Below are 21572 nucleotides of genomic sequence, written 5' to 3'. Positions count from 1 at the left end.
TAATGAAAAAGATGAAGAATACCAACGTACTCAATTAGAATATGATAAACGAGATGACACAAGGACAATTACAAGAACAAGAAGTTCCAAATGCAAATAGAATATGATAAGCAGGAAACACAAACAAATTTAAAATTTACAAATAATTCACCACGGAAATTAAAACTAAAAAATAAAATACATTCTTTACAGAAGAAATTATATAAAATAAAAGAACAATTGTAGAGACAGAAAGATAATATTAAAAAAAAGTGTTCTCTCTCTCTCTCCTCTCTCCCTCTCTCTCCCTCTCCCTCTCTCTCCCTCCCTCTCTCTCTCTTTCTCTCTCTCTCTATAGAAGAATATTATAGTATAACCGATCAGTTGCCATCAACCATTGCAACATTCGTTAAGGCACAAGTACAGTTTAATCATAAGTTTCCAAAGAATAGGAAATACTCAGATGAATTAAAAAAATTTTGTTTAAATTTATATTTTAGTGGATACAAAACTTATAATCTTTTGAGATAACAATTTCCTGTGCCAAATCCAAGAACCATTCAACGTATGATTGAAAATTTCTATATTCGTCCGGGATTAAATGATTTTATTTTAAAATTTTTAAAAACAAAACTAATCAATTCAAATTCTCTAGATAAATTGTATATTATGCATGGATGAAACGTTAAAACCGAATTTACAATATGATGTAAGTCGAGATGAGGTTATAGGTTTTGAAGATTTGGGGGAAGAAAAATTAAAATCTCCTGCATGTAATGTTGCTGTATTAATGTTGAAAGGACTGTGCAATAATTGGAAATTGCCTCTGTCATATTTTTTTCTTAAGTCTACTTTTCCTGCTAACAAACTAAAACTTATCATAATTAAAACTATAGAAAAATTACATGAAGTTCAATTTAAAATAATTACATTTATAACTATGGGTGGAAATTTTATGCAACAGCAAAAGCTTGGAGATTACCATCGATTCTGCATTCTTTAGTTCAGGAACAACAGACTGCGCATCTTATTGATCCACCACATGCTATAAAAGCTGTCCGAAATAATTTTTACAAGAATAACATTAATTGTAATGATGCATTTATCTTGTGGATGTTTGTCGAACAATTTTATAAAAATTACGAAATTAGATTAGCATCTAAACTTACAGATTGTCATATCGCTCCTAATAATTTTAAGATGAAAGTTCGCTATGCAACACAAGTTTTAAGTGCCACAGTAGCTGCAAGTCTAAATACTATCTTGTTTTATTTCAGATAATGCTCTTGTTACTATCTAGTAGAACTTTATTCGAAAAATGAATGATTTATTCGATATAATTCATCAACACTTATTCATGCTGTAAAATATAAACAAGCTTTCACTGATGAGGATTATCAAATTGAATTTCTTTTGGAAATAAAAGAGTATCTCAATCATTTAACTGTATTTACAAGAAAAGAAGTAGATATTTCTAATAAAATTAATAAAGTATTTAAATATTGGTGCCAAAATATAAATTCTCTTCTAAAGATGTAGGATTACTTGCGCATTACTGCTCCTGAAATTAAATATTTATTTATGCGTCGTTTCAACCAAGATTCTGCAGAGAATTTTTTTGGTAAAATCAGATATATGTATCAGAATAGTAATGCGTTTAATCCCACGCCGATTCAGTTCCATTATTCTTTTAAGAAAATTTTCTCTATAAATTTCTGTGCACCTAAAACGGGAAATTACGAGAGAGACAACGATGAAATGTTATCAGTAAGTAAATTTTGCTGCGCACAATAAAACTTATACTGAAGACGACGTAAACAAAGATGAATCTACTAATTTAAATGATGATTTTCGTAAAATGGATATCAACGAACAAGACGCATTTTATTTTACATTTGTAGTTACGTCATCCGAAAATGTTTAAAGAAACACTCATGCGCCATATGTATAAATTATGCCAAAGACTATACAGACTTAAACGATACTATAATTTTTTTAGAGCATATAATTCCACAGACGAAAATTTATTTGGTAGCTGTATACCGAATGATAATTTTATTACATATATAAAGAATTTAGAAGACTTATTTTTAAAAAATATCGAAGAATACATTTTAGAAATCTATCATTAATAAATTTATTCGACTTTTTGAGCTAATTAACTTCATTCATTCGTGCCAGAAGTTTCCACAAAATTACATGGTAAAACTTTACAATAGAGTACGTTTATTTTATACTTTACAATTAGACGTTTTAAATTGCAATCTACTCGCAGAAAATGTATAATTTTATGACTAAAAGCTTTTATTATTCTTGTTTCTTCGTTGCGCTTGATAAAGTTTATGGATAATTCCAATGAAAAAATTGTTCAATGTGCTTGTTTTTTTGTTACCTAACTCTAAGCTTTATAAGTCACTTTATTCAAATATATGTTTCCTTAAAATGTTATATATTGCACGTATCTTCTTCCATATATTTTACAAAAATTATTTAAACTAATATAAATAAATTTATTTGCATAAATATATTAAATTATAAGAATATTAATTTCTTCATTTTTGTAGGTGTTAACTTGCAGAAACAAACCATAATCAAAGATGGATGCAAAATATACACTTTTCCAGTTTCTATTTGTTTCTAAGATTGTAAAATTTTAAATCTGATGTAATTATAATATTAATAGATAATATTAGGTGTTGGAATTAATTCGTAGCGTTTTTTAATGAAAGAATGTTATTTATTTCACATGAGCATTAAAAAATACATTAATGAAAGTACTTCCCATCACTTGTAAAACGCTACGAATTAATTCCAACACCTAATAATAATAATTAATATCTATTAATTGTAATGAAGTAGTACTTAAAGTTACATTTACTTTTCATAATAAAAAATAAATTTACAATTATACATTAATTGTTTTAATTTTTGATCATTTTGATATGTGACTGAATATTTCATTCTACTACAATATTTATTTGATAATTTTTATTGTTTATTAATAATAATACTTTTTTTTCTATATTTATTTCTCAACATATTTATTTATTTATTATATATTTCAGTGATTACATATATAATATGAATATAATAGTAAAATTAAAAATATTTGAAAAATAAACATTGAATGATATATGTGGATTTATGGTATTAATATTATAAATGTATTAAATAAAAGTTATTATTTTACTTTGTTTCTTATTTTAATTTAATTTTTTAATTTTACAATAAACAATTTTAAGTAGCTAACATTCAAAAATAATCCTATATGTAAAGGGCATACACCACTATGCAAGATTGGAAGCAAAATAACAGTTTATTCAAATCAAGAAAAAAAAAAAATATATATATATATATATATAAAATATTCTTGAGACTTCCACGAGTGCTTTCTATATAACTGTGTGTTTCGCGGGTTTTCTCCGTGTCTAGATCCATTTTTGGAATGTCAACGTTTCGTGAGCCTTGCAGCCCACTTCATTAAGGCGAGGAACAGCCTGATACTTCAGGCAGTATCAGGCTGCTCCTCGCCCTGATGAAGTGGACTGCAAAGCTCACGAAACGTTGACATTCCAAGAATGGATCTAGATACGGAGAAAATCCACGAAACACACATAGTTATATACATATATATATATATATATATATATATATATATATATACACGCGGGCTGCTGGAAAAGTTTCTGCAAACAATATGAAAAAAAACATGTAATATTCAGTAAATGACTTTTTTGTTTTTCGAAGTATTCGCCTTTAAGTTCGATACATTTTTGCATACGCTCGAACCAATTTTCGAAGTATTTTTTTCCACTCTGAAGCTGTAACCTCAGAAATCAGTGTACGAAATGTTTCAACAGCTGTTTCAGGCGACTCAAATCGCTCACCACGCATCTTCTTTTTAATGTTTGGGAACAAGAAGAAGTCATTAGGTGATAAATCAGAATACGGATAATGAGTCATCAATTCGACATTTTTATTGAATAAAAAAATCAATGGTTTGACGTGCTGTGTTGTCATGATGAAGGATGATGCGACGATTTCGGTTTTGTTCTACGCAGTTCATTTATGACTTCTGGCAAACAAATTGTTGTATACCAATCAGTATTTACAGTTCTTCGATCTTCTAAAGCCACGGTTGCCACATGTCCGGTATAACTGAAGAAACAAGCAATCATTTGTTTGGCAGCACTGCGTGAACGAATAATTTTTGTTGGTTTCGGTTCATTTTGAAATACTCAAACAGTGGATTGTTGTTTACGGGCTCATACGAATAGATCCATGTTTCGTCCCCAATAACGATGTTGTAGACCAAATTTGACCGACCTCGGTTGAATTTCTTGAGCATTTCTTTGTCCCATTTAATACGAGCCTGTTTTTGAGCTTCAAATTGTGTCAAATTGTGTGGGATCCAACGATTGCAAAGTTCCAAGTTTCCGTATGCTCAAGTGATCATATAAAATCGTATGTATTGCTTTCATGTCAATGCCTAAGGATGCCTGAATCTCGCGGTATGCCAGTCTCGTTCATTTCACGCACAGCATCAACATTAATTGCAACAACAGACATAGATGGACGACCTTCACGGAATTCGTCACAAAGAAAGGTACGTCCACGCTAGAATTCGGCAAACCAATTATAAACAGTCTTATTGTTCGAGATCGGTAATTCGAAAGAAAAGCAAGAATTCGTTCAGTCGATCGACATTAATTGTCATTGAACGCATGCACAAATTGAGCTCGTGATTTCATCTCAAACATGATTTTAATCTTCGTTAAAATCATCAAATTCGTCGTTCTTTGTTCCTTTTAAAAAACAATTCGTTACACGCAAACAAGTTGTCGTTACCGGCAACGGACAATCGAAGGTTCTAGAACAATTCAATTCGCGCACGCGAGCGCCGCGCTCCGACGAATACGTCACGCGCTGTCACCAATCCCACGCACGGATTTTCTGCCGCGCATGACTGTTACGTTGAACGTCGCTAGAAACGAATCCAAAGCGCCAATCAATTTTGTACACCTAATGCCACGTAATAATCACGATTGTGGCAAAATTTTATTGGATTTTTCCCAAAAGGGAAAGCTCAGATCGAAAGCAATAAATGCTTCGATCTCGCCGTCCTCCTACTTACTTCCAAAAAGTTCTTAGAGTTCTTAGAGTCATAGTCGCGCTTCGTAAAATCGCCGTGCTAACCGTTTAGTGAAATCGCTATAACCGAATCTTTCGAGAAGCTTCGAGGAAAATCGCCGAGATTTTCCATCACCGCGATTCCAAGCTCAATTTGGAAAAGGTGACCGCATTTAATATTCTGTTAATCTGATCTTTAATTGATTATATCTTTTGACTTTGTAACTGAATACATTAAAGAAATTCTTTTGTTAAATTAAATGAAAAGGAGTTCTCTTCACTGTCGTGCATCATATCAACCTTGTGCCGTTTTCTCACTCGAATCTGTCCGCGCGGTGCGCTCTCGCACACTTATTGAATGGTGCTTCATCCCCAAAAGCTAAATGAAGTCGATCAATGCATTGTTTCGGAGTTAGATTACATTTGTAATCGTAAAAAATCATTGCCCGAAAATTTTCACGCGATATTTCCATTTTCTCACAAAATAACTTTTTTTAAAATACTATGCAAATAACTAGTTGGCTTGGGTACAACTGAATTATAGCTTAAAAACGTCTAATTTTACGGATAGGATAGTAACAGAATGTTGGCGCCACTGGAAATATTAGATTGCAGAAACTTTTCCAGCAGCCTACGTATATATATATATATACATATATATATATATATATATATATATATATATACATATATAGACATTACAGTCTCGATTAGATCTTCAGTATAAATTCAAAACATGACATTAATTGCAGTATATTGAATATATATATACATATTACATGAATATATATGCATATTACATGAAAATATGTCCAATTTACAGATTTGTTAATTATTGCTACTTAAAACGCTCGTTAAGATTTTGATGAACACATAATTTTGTTCTATGTTAATCGATGTGGTGCTATGTGTTGTTTCTTGTTGAAATAGTTTAACTTATGGAACGAAGCATAATTTCCAGATTCTATTTCGCAAACAATTTCTCAATTAAAATTAATGACAAACAAAATGAAAAAGTATTAGATTTCTACTATACCTGCTTCCAAACCATAATTTAAGAAACTATTATTTATAACAATAGGATACTGGTAAATTCACAAATTTCGATTACTGTCTGTGACACCTATCATGAGCTCCTTGCTTTTATACTTAAACATCAATAGAGAGAGGATAATTATTGTAGAGAGTCGACGACGTAATATTGAGTGTATGGAAGACGATCTGTATCTCTTCTACCTCTTTAAAGACATAGTTTGTTTCTTGAAGATCATTTCGGAGATTAATCTTTTTTGAAAAGACGGTTCAGAATCTAATATTTGAATCCCAATTTAAATTATGTTTATGATTTACTTGATGAAAAGATACTACTGACAGTGATTCTAAGGATTTTTTTTATATTGGATTTTCAATTTTCGTTTTGTTTGTTCTACATATGTAGAATTACAATCTAAACAACTGATTTTGTGAATAGCATTACATTTTTGCTCTGTTTTTTCCAATTTGTCTTTATCTAATTTTATGAGTTTATTCTAATTTTATCGGTTTATATGCTATATTAAGATTATTTTTTTCCGCGATCGTTTTAAATCTTTCTGAGATTTTATTGGCATATAGAATTGGAAAGAACTTTTTTATATTATCATCAATTGAATGAACATTATTATAAAGATCTGTTCGTTTTGACAGAGTTTTGATGCTGTTATTTATGATAGAATTTAATATTATATTTAAAGGATAACCATTTTTTAATAATTCTTTAATTTTGTTTGAAATGTTCTTATTGTGGTATTCTGGATGCGAAAAAAATATGATCTTATCCAATTATTTTATAATTACACCTTTTTTATGGGTAATGGGATGGTTGGATTTATAGGCTAAAAATCTGCCGGAATTCATCGGTTTTTTGAATATATCGAGTTTTATGTGACCATTCTCCAATTTTACTATAACGTCCATAAAGTCCATAGAGTTGTCATTTCTATGTTCAACCGTAAAGTTCAATCTCTCATGATAGAAATTAAACACTTCGAGTATTGAGTACATTTGATTTTTTGGTAATGCTATTATTATGTCATCTATATAGTGGTAATAAATTAGAATGTTACAAACGCCTTTTTTAAATCTAAAAATACATCTTCTATCATCTTTCTTTCATTATTATCTTCCTATACTTTTTGTCCAACTCAATAACTCATTGCAGAAGGGCAGTCACATGAATGTCTCGCCTGATCGGCACTCTTTTAATAATCTATTATCCTTTAAATAATTAACTAATTGACTGTGAACTATTATTTCTAGTATCTTTTCATAAATTGGTAACTTATTTATAGGTCCAAATTCTTCTATTTTTTTCTGTTCTTTGTATTTTTGGTATAGGAATTACTATAGCTTCTTTCCATTTATTTGGGAATATTCTCTCCTCTAAGGATCTATTCAATACTTCACATAATTGTTGCTTTTAAATAATTCATTATCAATTTATCAGGTACTATTTATTTTACATTTTTTATTTTTCAATTTTTATTTTTAGAACCGTTTTTTCCAAAATTTAGAATTTTTATTTTAAATTTTAATACAACTTTTATCTTGCGACATATGTTAATTATTATATATTATATGTATATAACATGTACATTATATGTACATGTTATATGTATATAACACGTACATTATATGTACAATTTTTTTTGAATTATGGTTTTTAGACTAAACTCATAGTTTGGTTCATTGGTCAGTCAATTTCTGTATTTCAAAGCTTCTATACTGCACCTTTTCTTGTTATTCTACAGTAAGACAATAAAATCAATATAATAAGAATAGAACTACGAGCTTTGCTTGGCTTGTAGCTCTATTCTTATTATATTGATTTTATTTTATATATCTTTTATATTAATAGAAAATTAATGCTATAGAAGAATAAAAAATCTACATTTGTTTCGTGATTCATTGTATCTCTCTTATTTGAATTAGCCTCAATTTTATAGTAATTCTCATTGATTTCGTCATGTTATTCTTGAGCTTGATTCAGCCAAGGTGCGAACACGGTAAGTGGCCAGACTCTGGTATATATGGATTCCTATTGTAGCACCAATTAGCTGGAAGTCGCCATCTCCTGCACATATTTATGGCACAATTTTTCGTCCTAACTTCTTCTTTTTCTAACGTTGTTTTCTTTAACTAATAGTTGAAAGTATAAATGGTGAAGCCACATTCAGCATTAGGCACATGCATTGGCGCCACTCTCTTTATACCCACTCTCTCGTCGTTCTCGCTGTTTGCATAGTAGGTTGTATCAATTTTACATGAAGACTAGTCTATTCTTCTTGTAATTTTAATGATAATTTACGTCTTCCTGTTATTGTCAGAGCATAAGTCATATCAAAGAATAATGTCTCTATTCTTTGATTATTGATTATGTGTGATTGTGTGATTGTGTGTACATAAACATATATGAGAGGAGTTTTGCGATTCAAACGCTGCCTATTAAGCACCACCAATATTCAGAAACGTAATTTTGGTTACATTTTCTGAAAGCATAGTTTGGTCTCCTACGGTCTCTATATATATATTCTTCATGATCTTAACAAATGTTATTAACCTTGGAGTATGTTAGGTGTCTGAACACCCCAGGCATAATTTTTTTGAATATTTTATACTTTTATATTGGCAATAGAGTTCATGGATTTAGTATCTCCTTATTATTGATTACTTGATAAATAAAGTAGTAACTCATCGATATTGAAGCAGTAAACAGTGATAGAGCATTAAACATGCTAAGGATGCTGTAAACATCCCACTTGTGTTTTTTTTTATACTTTATTTTTTTTTTTAGTTTTTGTTTATAGTCAAAGGTTTTTCTCTGCTATAGTCCAGAATTGTTTTATTTATATTATTTTTACATGTCTCTATTTTATTAGAATATAACTAATGTAAATTTAATTATAAAAAGTAAATAATTTTTATTTTTCTTTTATTTTTGATATATGCTTCAATTTTATAAAACAAAATTTTATGGTTTTTACATCAAACTTTGACTGTTTTACGTATTTTTGTCATTAAAATAAAATCATTTATCATTAAAAATTCATTTCTTGTAAAAAAAAGTATTAATTTGATTTAAATAATTTTTGTATCTTTTATTTCGCTACTTATCCTATCTTTAACTCAATGTTTATTAATGACAATTTTGTGCGATTTATATTTAAAGATACTATCTAATTTAGTATCAGAATATTTGTATTTTAACTTTTTTTTAGGTTTGAATTACGTTTTTAATAATAAATGATATTAGGAAGTAAAACGGGAAAATCCATGACTAAAAACGTCGTTCTGAAAAAAAAAATTAAATAATATTGTCCGGAAGTATTAAAGTTCATTATTTTTATTTTTTAGTTCATTATTTTAATATTTTAGTAAAAAATATAATTTTAAAAATAAAAACTTTTTGGAATATTTCAGCAAAAATCCATCTCTCTATTCAAAGATAGGTACTTAAGATCATGATCTTGGACAACATTGGGTGCATTCAGAAGTATAATCGCTCATTGAGCGCTCAATGAGCTTTTGTATCTAATTGGCATATTCCATTAGATCTAAAAATATAAATCAAACAAGAATTTATAGTATTGTATCGAGTAATGTATATAAACTTATTAATTTTATTTTTTTTATTTTTTATTTCTATTGTATAGGTGCTGTTTTAAACGCATTTCCAAAGAGCAATTTAACAAAAACGAAAAAAAAAGCTCCAACAATGATTTTATATCGATAATCAATAAAAAGTTTAAACATTACATAAAACTATATATTTTATTTTGCAAACTCTGATTAAATATTTAGATTTCTGTTTCTTATTTTGACAACGTTTATTATTATAATTAGACCCTTTTGTGATAATATTATTACAATTAGACTCTTTTGTTTTTAAACTTTTTTGTGATATTATAGATTCTTGTGAAATATGATGTGATATTAGGTATAATGATATTTCATAAAATTTTATTTTATTATGTCACAAACAAGTGCAATTCTTAAAATATAATTACATAAACAAAATAAAACATTCAATTACGCTTTCAGTTTCCTTTTTGACAAATAAATTATGTAAATTTCAAGTGAAACGATGCATTCAGACGAACGTTTATTTTGCATCTGTTTTCTGTTTTGAAAGTTTTCTTTATGAGATTGGATTGTATTTTTAGATAGATTAAAGAAATAGTTCTATCTCAGAAAAAAAAACTTTTAGCTGCAATCACAAAATATTTTGTTAAATGCGACAAATCACAAGGACATCAAAATGATATTAAAAGGAGTAGAAAATGATTATAATACTCAATTGTTTATCATGATTTCATCATTTCTTTGTCATTTTGACATCATTTTGACATAATCGTGATTTATTTTTTTAGATACATAGTTAAAAAGTCACCTAAAAATCATTGTCATGTCATGAAATCATCATTTAAAATGAATGACATCATTATGATTTTTCCTAAAATGACTTTTTCTTGATATCATTTTGATCTTATTGGGTATGGGAATAAGTTTCCGTCCATTGCAGAAAGATGTCGTTAGTAGCATTGCTCGTGTCTGATAGAACGGCAAGACATATTTTTGAAAGGTGTGTGTCCAAACTTTTGAGCCCAATAGATGGCATTCGTTCGAAGTGTAACAAAGAGTAACTTTTTTTGCGTTGAAGATGTCGGAATTTATTCCAAAAAAGCAACATTTGCGGGAAGTTTTACTCCATTATTTTATTTTAAAGAAAAGTGCTGCGGAAACGCATCGTTTGCTCGTAGATATTTACGGTGAGCATGCTCCATCGAAAACTAGTTGTAAAGAATGATTTCGGCGATTCAACAGTGGTGATTTTGACGTGCGTGACAAAGAACGCGAAGGTGCACCGAAAAAATTTGAAGATGCAGCATTGCAAGTATTACTCGAGAGACGATTCGTGTTTATCGCTCGATAGGTTGGCAAAAGAGTTAAATGTTGATAGATCCACTGTTGGAAAACGTCTACACTCAATGGGAATGGTGCAAAAAGAAGGAAATTGGATGCCATACAGATTGAAAGAGAGAGAGACATGGAAAGACGTTTGGTCATCTGCGACATCAATGACAACAAAGGAATGGTTTTCTACATCGTATCGTAACTGGCGATGAAAAATCTACTACGATAACCCTACTACGATAACCCACTTGAAGGCATGGGTGATGCCAGGTCCATCAACGCCAAAACGAAATATCCATGCTTCGAAGATTATGTTGTGTATCTGGTGAGATCAAAGAGGTATTATATATTATGAGCTGCTCAAACCGTCCGAAATCATCACTGGCGATCGTTATCGGCTACAACTGATACGTTTAAACCAAGCTTTAAAAGAAAAACGACCGGAATGGGACAATAGGCACAACAAGCTGATTCTGTTACATGACAACGCTAGGCCACACGTTGCAAAACCGAAGGTTGAAATCAAGGATCAAGAAATACTTGGAAGGAGTAAAGTGGAAAATTCTGTCCCCCCTTTCAGATTTCCATTTGTTCCGATCCATACAGTCGGCCTTTTCTGGAGAACGATTCAATTCTTATGAAGGTATCAAAAAATGGCTCGATGAATGGATCGCTTCAAAAAAACCAGATGTTTTCATTCGAGGAATCCGTTTATTACCGGAAAGGTGGGAGAAAGTTGTCGCTTCCGAAGGAGCATATTTTGAATAAACTTACTTATATAGATTTGTTTAAATAAACACATCTTTTTCATTTAAAAAGGGCGGAAACTTATTCCCATACCCAATATTATGATTTTGTATTCCTGGGTTTCGTTTACGGACTTACTCTACGTCTTATTATATTCTCAGCTACAAATGATTGATCAATCAACATCGACGAGTTATTGTAATATCGATCGACATTGAATTAACATCGACGAATTAATATCGATCGACGTTGAATTAATATCAATTTGACATCGAGCGACGTTGAATCAGCATCGATTTGTTGATCGACAACCATTTCTGACTGGGCCGGAAAATTAGCTTACTTCCTACGTGTCTACTGCTACCATTGTAGACAACTCGTAATTCAAAAAGTACTTAATAAAAAATAACTTTATTGTAATGTATTGAAAAATTGACATCGACTACTAGATTCTGGAATCAAAAATAATGTTTCGTTTGAAAAAATCGATGTGATCTTGACATTACCTTGACAACTTCATTCAATACTGATGAGATCATTTTAAACCTCACAACTTTTGTATGAAACATTACTTTAAAAAATGCTTACTTTCCAAGATATTTGAGAGATCCAGGTATATTGTATAATTATATAAAATTTTATATACTTTTGTTTCATTATTTTATACATTCTAAATCTGTAGCAATAAAAATTTCACTGCTAACATAAGTAAGTAACAAAGTCATTGTTTTAAAAATGGATTTTCACTTTGAAGTTAATCTGTCTATTTTTATATAAAGGAGTGAACTATTTCATTCGATTAATCAAAGTAGTTTAAGTATTAATTGATAATGCAATGCAAGATGCATTGAATCATTGAATATTACTGCAAGGAATAAATTTAGCGACATAGTGTATCGCTATGTCGTTTAACTTTTATTATGAACATTACGGGCAAGACACATCTTCAGACGCATATAATAATAGGAGACAAATTGATATATTTTGCAAGATTATGCGTGATAAATTCAAACACTTTGCCACAGGTAAGAATTATTTATTTATTTACTTTGCTCTGCTCAAAATCGATCTCCGTAGGTTTTGCTATCTGAGTTTGGAATGACATTATTTTATAAAAAATAAGCGTTTATGCGCGTTTGCAATTTTAGTTATATTCATTATACTGTAACTGCCCGAGTTATGGGAGTCATGAGTTATCTTCTTGCCTTTGATTGGCCCTCGGGGTCAACGCTTGTACTCTGATGCGTTATATTTCCAGCCAGCGTTTTTTTTTTTTTGGTCGCTCGCCTGAGACACCTAGCCTAAGCATGAAAGAGGGAAGAAGAAAGAGGGAACGTCTCTCGCGCAAAAAGAGCGAGTTGTTGAATAGCCGCCCAAGTAAGAAGACGTATACGGGGAATAAAACAGTGTTCTTTGAAGCTCATTGGTATTTATGCATATCGTTCCATGCTCTAATCTGTCCTACAGTTCCTCACAAAATACTGTATTACATCCATGAGAGTTTGATTCCTTCCCCATTCCCCCTCATAGGTTATCCCATCCCGTCGCCATATCGGCACGTTCGTGAAGATAAACATCTACCGTTAATCTCTTCCTCCTTTATCATCGTGTTTACTTCTTACAATTCTGTCATTATTCTACCTCCATTCTTCACTCCCTTTTGGAGTAAATTTTTTACTCCGATTATTGAACGAATTTTCTATTCCCATCTTGTAGTAAAATTCATTGGCAGTAGCATTAGCTCAATTGCCATTAATGCCTGGAATGAAATTTCAATTCAATGCAGTGAAAGAACATAGTCTTACAAAAGTCGTTTTTTGCTTAATATGCAAACTTAATATGCAAGGTTAATTCGAAGGGATTAACTCACTAATATTGTTAAATCGGAAATCTATTAAATAAGATGAATTCGAAATAAAGGATCCAAAATGGTGAATGCCATTTGACCATTTTTTGCTGTCGCCAACTGCTTTATATAAATCGTTCTTAGTCAAACTCAGAGCGTGGATGTGGCGGTTTTCTGTTCCTTCTTTCTATGTTTTACCTTCATCACAAAGAGATAAAAATAAAAAACAAAAAAACAAAATACAAAATATGCAAAATATATCAATTTGTCCCTGGGTCCGGCTAAGAGCGGTTTATACGAAACAGTTGGCGACAGCAAAAAAATGACCAAATGGCATTCGCCATTTTGGATTTTTTTATTACGAATTCATCTTATTTAATAGATTTTCATTTAACAATATTAGGAACCTTCACTAAGTTTCACATGAAATAATTCACTTATATTGAAAATCATGTATTACCCAGAAGGTGAAAAATAGAACTTTAACTCAAAAAATGATGATGTTCCCCGTATCTTCAATAAAAACTAATAACACTATCGTATTCAGCAGGTCGAAATTTGTAAGATTCGCTATGTTTTGCAGTTTTAGTAGCCAAAAAACGGCCTTTTTTAGACTATGTTCTTTCATTGCTACAGATTTAAAGTATATAATTATATATAAATTCCTTATTATTTATGTATGTATAAATATACATAACAATTCATATTCATTTTTATACATGTTTATATATGACCTCTTGTAGATCACATATAAATTAATAAGATGAGAAAGATAGATTTTGCATAGATTTCCGGCGCGTAAATGCAGTCATCGAACCTGATGCGTATCCCTTGCCGACAATTTGCCTAGACAACCGCGATCCTGAATAAGTTGTGATACCTCATAACTCTAGATTTAAAAGGTGGCTACTGACAGGCATTGACTACGAAAAGCAAACCGATCACTGCGTTCACAGTTCCCGAAAAAAGTTATTCAATCCATTGTTATGCCGCTTGGCTTATATTCCGCGCTCGCTACGTTTCAGGGATTATTAGACACCATATTCGGACATGAACTTGAATCAAATGTTTTCGTATATTTGAACGATATCATCCCAATTATTGGGACATTTAAAGATCACTTAAGTATTCTTCAAGAAGTTTTTAAAAACTCCAGGAAGCCAAACTTAAGCTAAATCCAGAAAAATGCCGCTTCTGCATGGAGCAGCTGAAATATCTCGGTACATCATCAATCGTGAAGACGTACGAACTGGTTCGGAAAAAGTTAGCGATTATAGTCGATTGATTAGTTTCAAAGGCCGTTAAATAAATACGTCAATTTTTCGAAATAGCATCATGGTATCAATGTTTTAAGTCCAGGACTTTGCAACAATAACCGCTCCTCTTACTGCATCCGGAAAAATATCCGTTGAGATCCCGACAAAGAGACCGCATATGTCCTTAAAAAATATCCTTAAAAAATATTAACGGTGCTTGCCTGTCTGGACTTCATCAGATGTTTTATTTTATAAATTGATGTTAGCGCAAACAGGTTAGGGACTGTGCTAATTCAAAACTTCCCGGAGGGGGCGCGAGTAATGTGTACGGCAACACACACTGAATCAGGCCAAATGGAATTACAATGCAATGGAACTGCAGCGCCTAGTGGTTATATAGGACATCCATAAAATGCGCGACTATTTAGAAGAATATCCGTTTACGATGATTATCGATCTTTACAATGATTGCAAAAGCTGGAAGCCTCAACTGGAAGATTAGGCCGCTAGGCATTCAAATTGCCTAGTATAATATCGAGATAAAATATCGAAAAGACCTTGAATAGATTAGCTGATGCCTTATCACGCCAATCAGTAGCAACAATCGTATCTGTAATAACGCGTATTCTTAGTATCGCCGCCTTCTGGAATCTGTACAAGAGCAAGCAGAAAGAATCTCAAAATTACCCAGATTACAAAATTAACGACGGAAGATTATATAAACACTTATTATACGAATTGAATTTCAAAGAAACCGCCACTGAACAATAGGAAGCGAACCGACGGAACAATGTGCTGACATCTTGTATAACAATCACGACGCCGCAATCGCCGGTCATCTCGGAATCGCAAAGACAATTGCGCATATCACACATTTTTATTGTTGGTCCAACATGATGATAGAAATAGCACAATATGTCCGGAACTGTCGGAATTGCCTTACGCACAAGATAGCACAAATTTGAAATTAAACCCGACAGAAAACTGCATACAATAGCAATAAATCGACTATGACAACAAGTAACGTTAGATTTGATAGAACTGCTGCTATAGTCGAAAGAGAGACACACTTGGTTAAACATAAATCATTATACAAAATGTAATTGAAATGCGCGATCGTCCCAACGGTTACGTCGAGTATTATAAAAGCGATTTTCCGTCATGGATGCCCGGAAAACGTGTTGACAGATAATAGTATGCAATTAAAATCAGCTCAGTTCGAAAAGCTACTGAACGCATATAAAGCCTGCGGCATACGATGTTTATTTTTCTGCTGGATTGCTAGCTGGATTAGAATCTTGCCATCGTATTGGCTGCGATGCTGGCATTGTAATGCAACCAATACGATAGTTAGATTCTAATCCAGCTAAGAATCCAGAAAGAAAACAAACATCATGTGCTGCAAGCTTTTAACATCCGTCACTGAGATTCATGCGCCTCACTGTAATTCGGTCGAACAAACAAATCACCGTTAAGACAATGATCGCAGTATGTAAACCGCAATCACTGAAATTGGGATGAGTGCATCCCGGAGCTACAATTCAAATTTAATACGGTGCAACACAAAACTATCGGATACACACCGGTGTATCTGAATTTCGACCGCGAATTACCTACTGTTACCGGCAAACATTAATCCTCGAACGGCACACATGGATCATTCGTATCTATGCCATTGATAATATTGTAGTTTCTATTTCTCATATACTTGTGCGTCTGACCCACGGAATAATAGAAAGGAATAAAATCTTTGCAATTTACTGTGGATTCCGCAGCGGCAAAAATTCGTGGCTCTTCTATCACTGATAACCTCGTTTATCCGATTGTGTGATAGGGAAGGAAGTACAATATCCACAATTGCAGTAAGAATAACACGAGTTAAAAATAACTCAGTGAAAAATAAAAAGTAAATATCATGATAAAAAGATATTGCATTAACTTATACCAATAAACAAGTGCAAAGGAATAAAGAAGTTTTTTCAAAGTACCGAAGGTTATTTATTCAGGTTTAAAAGTTTGTAAGATAATATTATTGAATTTAAGTTTTTCATTTCCAATATTGATAAAATTAAGTTCATTCAATACATTCTTGCACGAAATGAACGATTCTGGCAAAAGAAATGTCGTTACGTCCGTGGATCGAGATATTAACCGTTAAAGTAACAACTATTTAAGTTAGAAATCTGTCATACCGATAGCAGAGACTAATATAAAAGGACATATAAGTGAGACTAGAATAAGTATTTTCTGCATCGATTTTTAAGAGCATGTGGCTGAAACTGAACAATTACCTTCGATTCTTTCATTTCTGCAGTTTAAATATTCGCGCCATGGAAGAGGCCAGGTCTTCAGCTATAACAGCGCCACTACCAGGGAAAAAAATGGAAGAATGTTTTCGGGACAGAACGGTTATGGAGATTTTACTCTTTTCTATCACTGTGGTCTGGCCCTATGCTCCTCTTCCATAAAAAATCTTTGTGGTGGGAGAAATATAGATAAGCGACACGGACCTTGGTGTGTTGACGAGCAATGCAGTCGCAAAGTTGTGTACTGAAAGACCCATGTGTGCTTTTGAAAAGTGTTTTTTTCACAAATAAATTTATTACTTTAAATACGAAGTGCCACTACAATCTGAATGTAAAGATATTGAACTATTATATGTATATTCATTTAAATGAATTAATTTCAGAAATTATAATTGCGTGCTGATATGGTTGTCGGACTTTAGTTAAGTTTATTACAGTTTTTTAAGATTAAATTTGAGAAATTTAGAGGGATTATTAATATTTCAAATTGATTGCGTTGAAAGTCCGACAACGATATCAGCATACAATTATAATTTCTGAAATTAATTCATTTAAATGAATATATATAATAGTTCAACATCTTAACGTTCAGACCGTAGAGGCGTTATTTAAAGTAATGTATCTAACAAAAACGGTCTTATTTCCAATCTATTATTGTTTATAAACGCTCGCCTACAATGCGTAACTCTTTATACATATCGGTTATTGCGAGGAATATTTCTAAGGTCTCTCTGGTCTTAGGACGCTCGCACGCAATGCAAGAGATCCGGGTTCGACTCCCGGCCGAGGCAACATTTCTCGCAATAAGTTTATTACAGTTTTTTAAGATTAAATTTGGGAAATTTGTGGGGATTATTAATATTTCAGATTGATTGCGTTGAAAGTCCAACAACCATAATTTTTGAATCAATTGGAGAGACAAATGATGAGTAAGGATATAGAAAGACACTTCGAATACCATGAGTCGAACGCACTTTTTGTTGCTCCGAAATTTTCTTTCAAGTTAACGTCCCGTTCCAACGAGCAGTAGAACGTTCAAATTTCGAGTTAAGAATCTTAATCCTTATAACTCGAGATTGAACCACGTGTGATTTCTGAAAGACAAGGAAGTCGGGTACGAGGTTTAAATACGAGTTCAGATTTTAAATAAAATGAGAATGAAGTGTGAATTAACTAACGTTATGATTTATTGTTAACAATCTATTGTTATGTGAATATTTACAAAGTAATAGAGTGAGTTTTATGCAATTACAATAATCCCCACAAATTTCCCAAATTTAATCTTACAAAACTGTAATAAACTTATTACGAAAAATAAAATATTGAAAGTCCGACAACCATATCAGCATGCAATTATAATTTCTGAAATTAATTCATTTAAATGAATATATAATATATAAACAGAAAGATAAAGGGCTATGAGCCTAAAACAATTATAATAAAATAAAAGAATCTTTTGAACAGTTAATAAATAAAACATGTCATCAAGTTAAAATATAAACTTTAATTTGACCGGTAACAAGTAAAACAAGTGAAACAAACGTTTCAATCGCTGTTGGATCATTTTCAATGTGAACAAAAATAACAATGGAAATATTACATAGATAAAATATATAAAAATTAAAATTCGCTCTCGATCGCAGTACCAAATATAAATCTCGCTCCAAAGAAAATGAAAGTTATAAGGAAGTTATAATCGACAACAAGATATTCCTCTGGCTTGTATATGTAGATTAAGGACGAACATGTTTCCGTTAGAAAGTACAAAAATGATGTAAAATTGCCACAGGAATAAGAAATCAAAATAATAAGAAAAGTATCTACTCGTACAAACCTCGTACATACTCGTACAAAACGAGTCGCAAGTAATAAAAAGAAAAGTATAAAACGAGTCGCAATAAAAATAAAAATAAAAAGACAAAAAATAATCTAATATTATGCGAAATGTACATAAGAGTCATTAATGCGAATAAAGAATGTATGATGTATCATACATTATATATATTTAATTTAGTCACAAATAAATTGAGAATAAATATCTTTTATTGAGTCAAAGTGATACGTTATCTCTTATTAAGCAATGCGATGAGATTGAATGTAATCTCCAAGATGCTCAGAGACAATGTGAAGTACAAAATATAAAGACAAGAAGGTTGAAGTAGTAAACTAAAAAGAAAGGGGAGCATAAGAGGAAGAAAATAAAGTAAAGGGAAGAGAAAATGGGAAGAGGAGAAATGAATAGAAAAATAATGCAGCTAAGAAGGAGAAAGAGATTGAATGATCTGTGAGTAAGTTTCAGGTAAAGATTCAGTATCATTTTGTTTATTAAGACCTTGTTTCTGTCTTCTAATGTGAATCATTTCAGACATCAATCTCTTATTATATTAGGTGTTGGAATTAATTCGTAGCGTTTTACAAGTGATGGGAAGTACTTTCATTAATGTATTTTTTAATGCTCATGTGAAATAAATAACATTCTTTCATTAAAAACGCTACGAATTAATTCCAACACCTAATACGAAGATTCGCAGTCTAAAATTTTCACCTCGTTCCACCTGAAATTGTGATCAAAATTAATACGATGATCAGTTATGACAATAGGAGGACCAGTATTCTTCTTAATGTCCGAGATATGTTCGTGTAATCTCGTGCTCAATTTTCTTTTTATCTGACCAACATAACTCGCCTCACAATCATCACAGGAGATCTTATACACTACATTCTGATTGGATAGGAAATCAAGCTTATTTTTCCTCTTTTTATAAAACTTTTTAATGTGTTAAGGATAGAGAAGGCTAGGATGATAATAGAAGAAGGCTACAATGGAACATACTGGAAATAGGAAGAAAACTTTCGGAAATAGACTTGACGTAAGAAATCGTAAAATATTTGTTTTTCTCTTATGCATTACGGGTAATATGTTTATTATGTATATGAAACTTTAATCTTTGTTTAATTGTAGAGAAGATAAAAGAGAGAGGATAACAATTATTTAAAAAGATATGAATAGTATCTATCAGATTTTTTTTGTTGGAACCGTGGATGTGATAAGAGGATAATTTTATCAATGAAACTGATAATAGTGCTTTTTTTATGATTTGAATGGAAATTAAAGAACGTTCCCGAAAACGTCTCTTTATGATAAATGTCAAACATAATTCTCTGATTATCTATAACAAGTATCGTATCAAGAAAACTCAATCTGTCACTTGTACCAACCTCTAAAGTAAATTGCAATCTCGTATGTAAAGAATTAAAAATATTTAGAGCGTCATTGATGACACCAGATAGAAGCGCAAGAATGACATCATCAATGTATCTAAAGTAAAACGATGGTTGTACTGACAATTTTTTAAGTGCTATTTTTTTCTAAATCTTGCATTACAATGTCAGCGATTATCGGCGATAACGGTGAACCCATTGAAGTACCGAAAACCTGTTTGTAAGTTCTGTTATTAAAAGCAAAAAAAGTTGAATAAAATAAATCTAACTGCAATAATGAATTCATTTTTTGAGATGTTTGTCTTCGCCGAAATGTAAACCCATCTCCTGTCGATGCTATTTAATACTAGCTCAATAGGAATATTAGTAAAAAGGGATACTACATCTAACGAAGCCAAGACATATTCAGAATCAAAAACAGTACCATTTAAATGGAAACTGTTTTTAATGTGACTAGGAGCTTTTGATATACTATCATTAATTATATTATGTTAAAAAAGAAAAAGATAATATAATGGACTGTTAACAGAGAACACAATCACTATCAATGGGTTACCGTCTTTATGTAACTGTCTTTTGGTCAAATCGTAAACTCTAAATATAACACCATCAGTTGTAAGCAATCTCCGATATGTTTGTTCGTCAATAAACCGATCACGCTTCCATCTCACCAACAATGTACGTAAGTCCTGAATCAACTTCCTATTCGGATCTTTATTAACGATTACATAAGTGTAAGTGTCTGAAAGAATCTTCTCCATTTTCGATACGTAGGTGTCCTTGTCAAGAGCAACAGTAACACTTCCCTTGTCAGCGTTTGTGATAAGTATATTAAGTCATTAATAAATCTTTTTGTAACATGTAGCCATTCTAAAATCTGTTTGTCAGTAAAAATAGGAGGAAATATATATAATAGTTTGAATATATATTGTATAACAGTTCAACATCTTTACATTCAGACCTTAGTCGCACTTCGTATTTAAAGTAATGTATCTAACATAAATGGTCTTATTTCCAATCTTATTGTTTATACACGCTCGCCTATAATGCGAAACTCTCTCTATATATATATCGGTTATTACGAAGAATATTACGAAGCAAAAGTCTCTAAAGGCTTAGGACACTCGTATGGAA

The 21572-nt window shown here is 31.4% G+C and overlaps 1 protein-coding gene and 1 long non-coding RNA gene across 7 annotated transcripts in view; one reads left to right on the top strand and one right to left on the bottom strand.

Moving 5' to 3' along the window:
• LOC105149228 (serine/threonine-protein kinase SIK3) overlaps positions 1-21572 on the bottom strand; it is a 230805-nt gene that overhangs the window by 17500 nt on the left and 191733 nt on the right. The gene's annotated exons all lie outside the window — the stretch shown is intronic.
• Positions 8820-20345, top strand: LOC105149230 (uncharacterized). The gene is made up of 2 exons (XR_015546796.1): positions 8820-19515; positions 20001-20345. It is a non-coding gene; the product is annotated as an uncharacterized LOC105149230 (long non-coding RNA).

This window comes from Acromyrmex echinatior, chromosome 1 (genome assembly GCF_024713525.1).
Source record: "Acromyrmex echinatior isolate Ae372 chromosome 1, ASM2471352v2, whole genome shotgun sequence".
Taxonomy (NCBI): domain Eukaryota; kingdom Metazoa; phylum Arthropoda; class Insecta; order Hymenoptera; family Formicidae; genus Acromyrmex; species Acromyrmex echinatior.
This window is presented reverse-complemented; position numbering and strand designations above follow the sequence as displayed.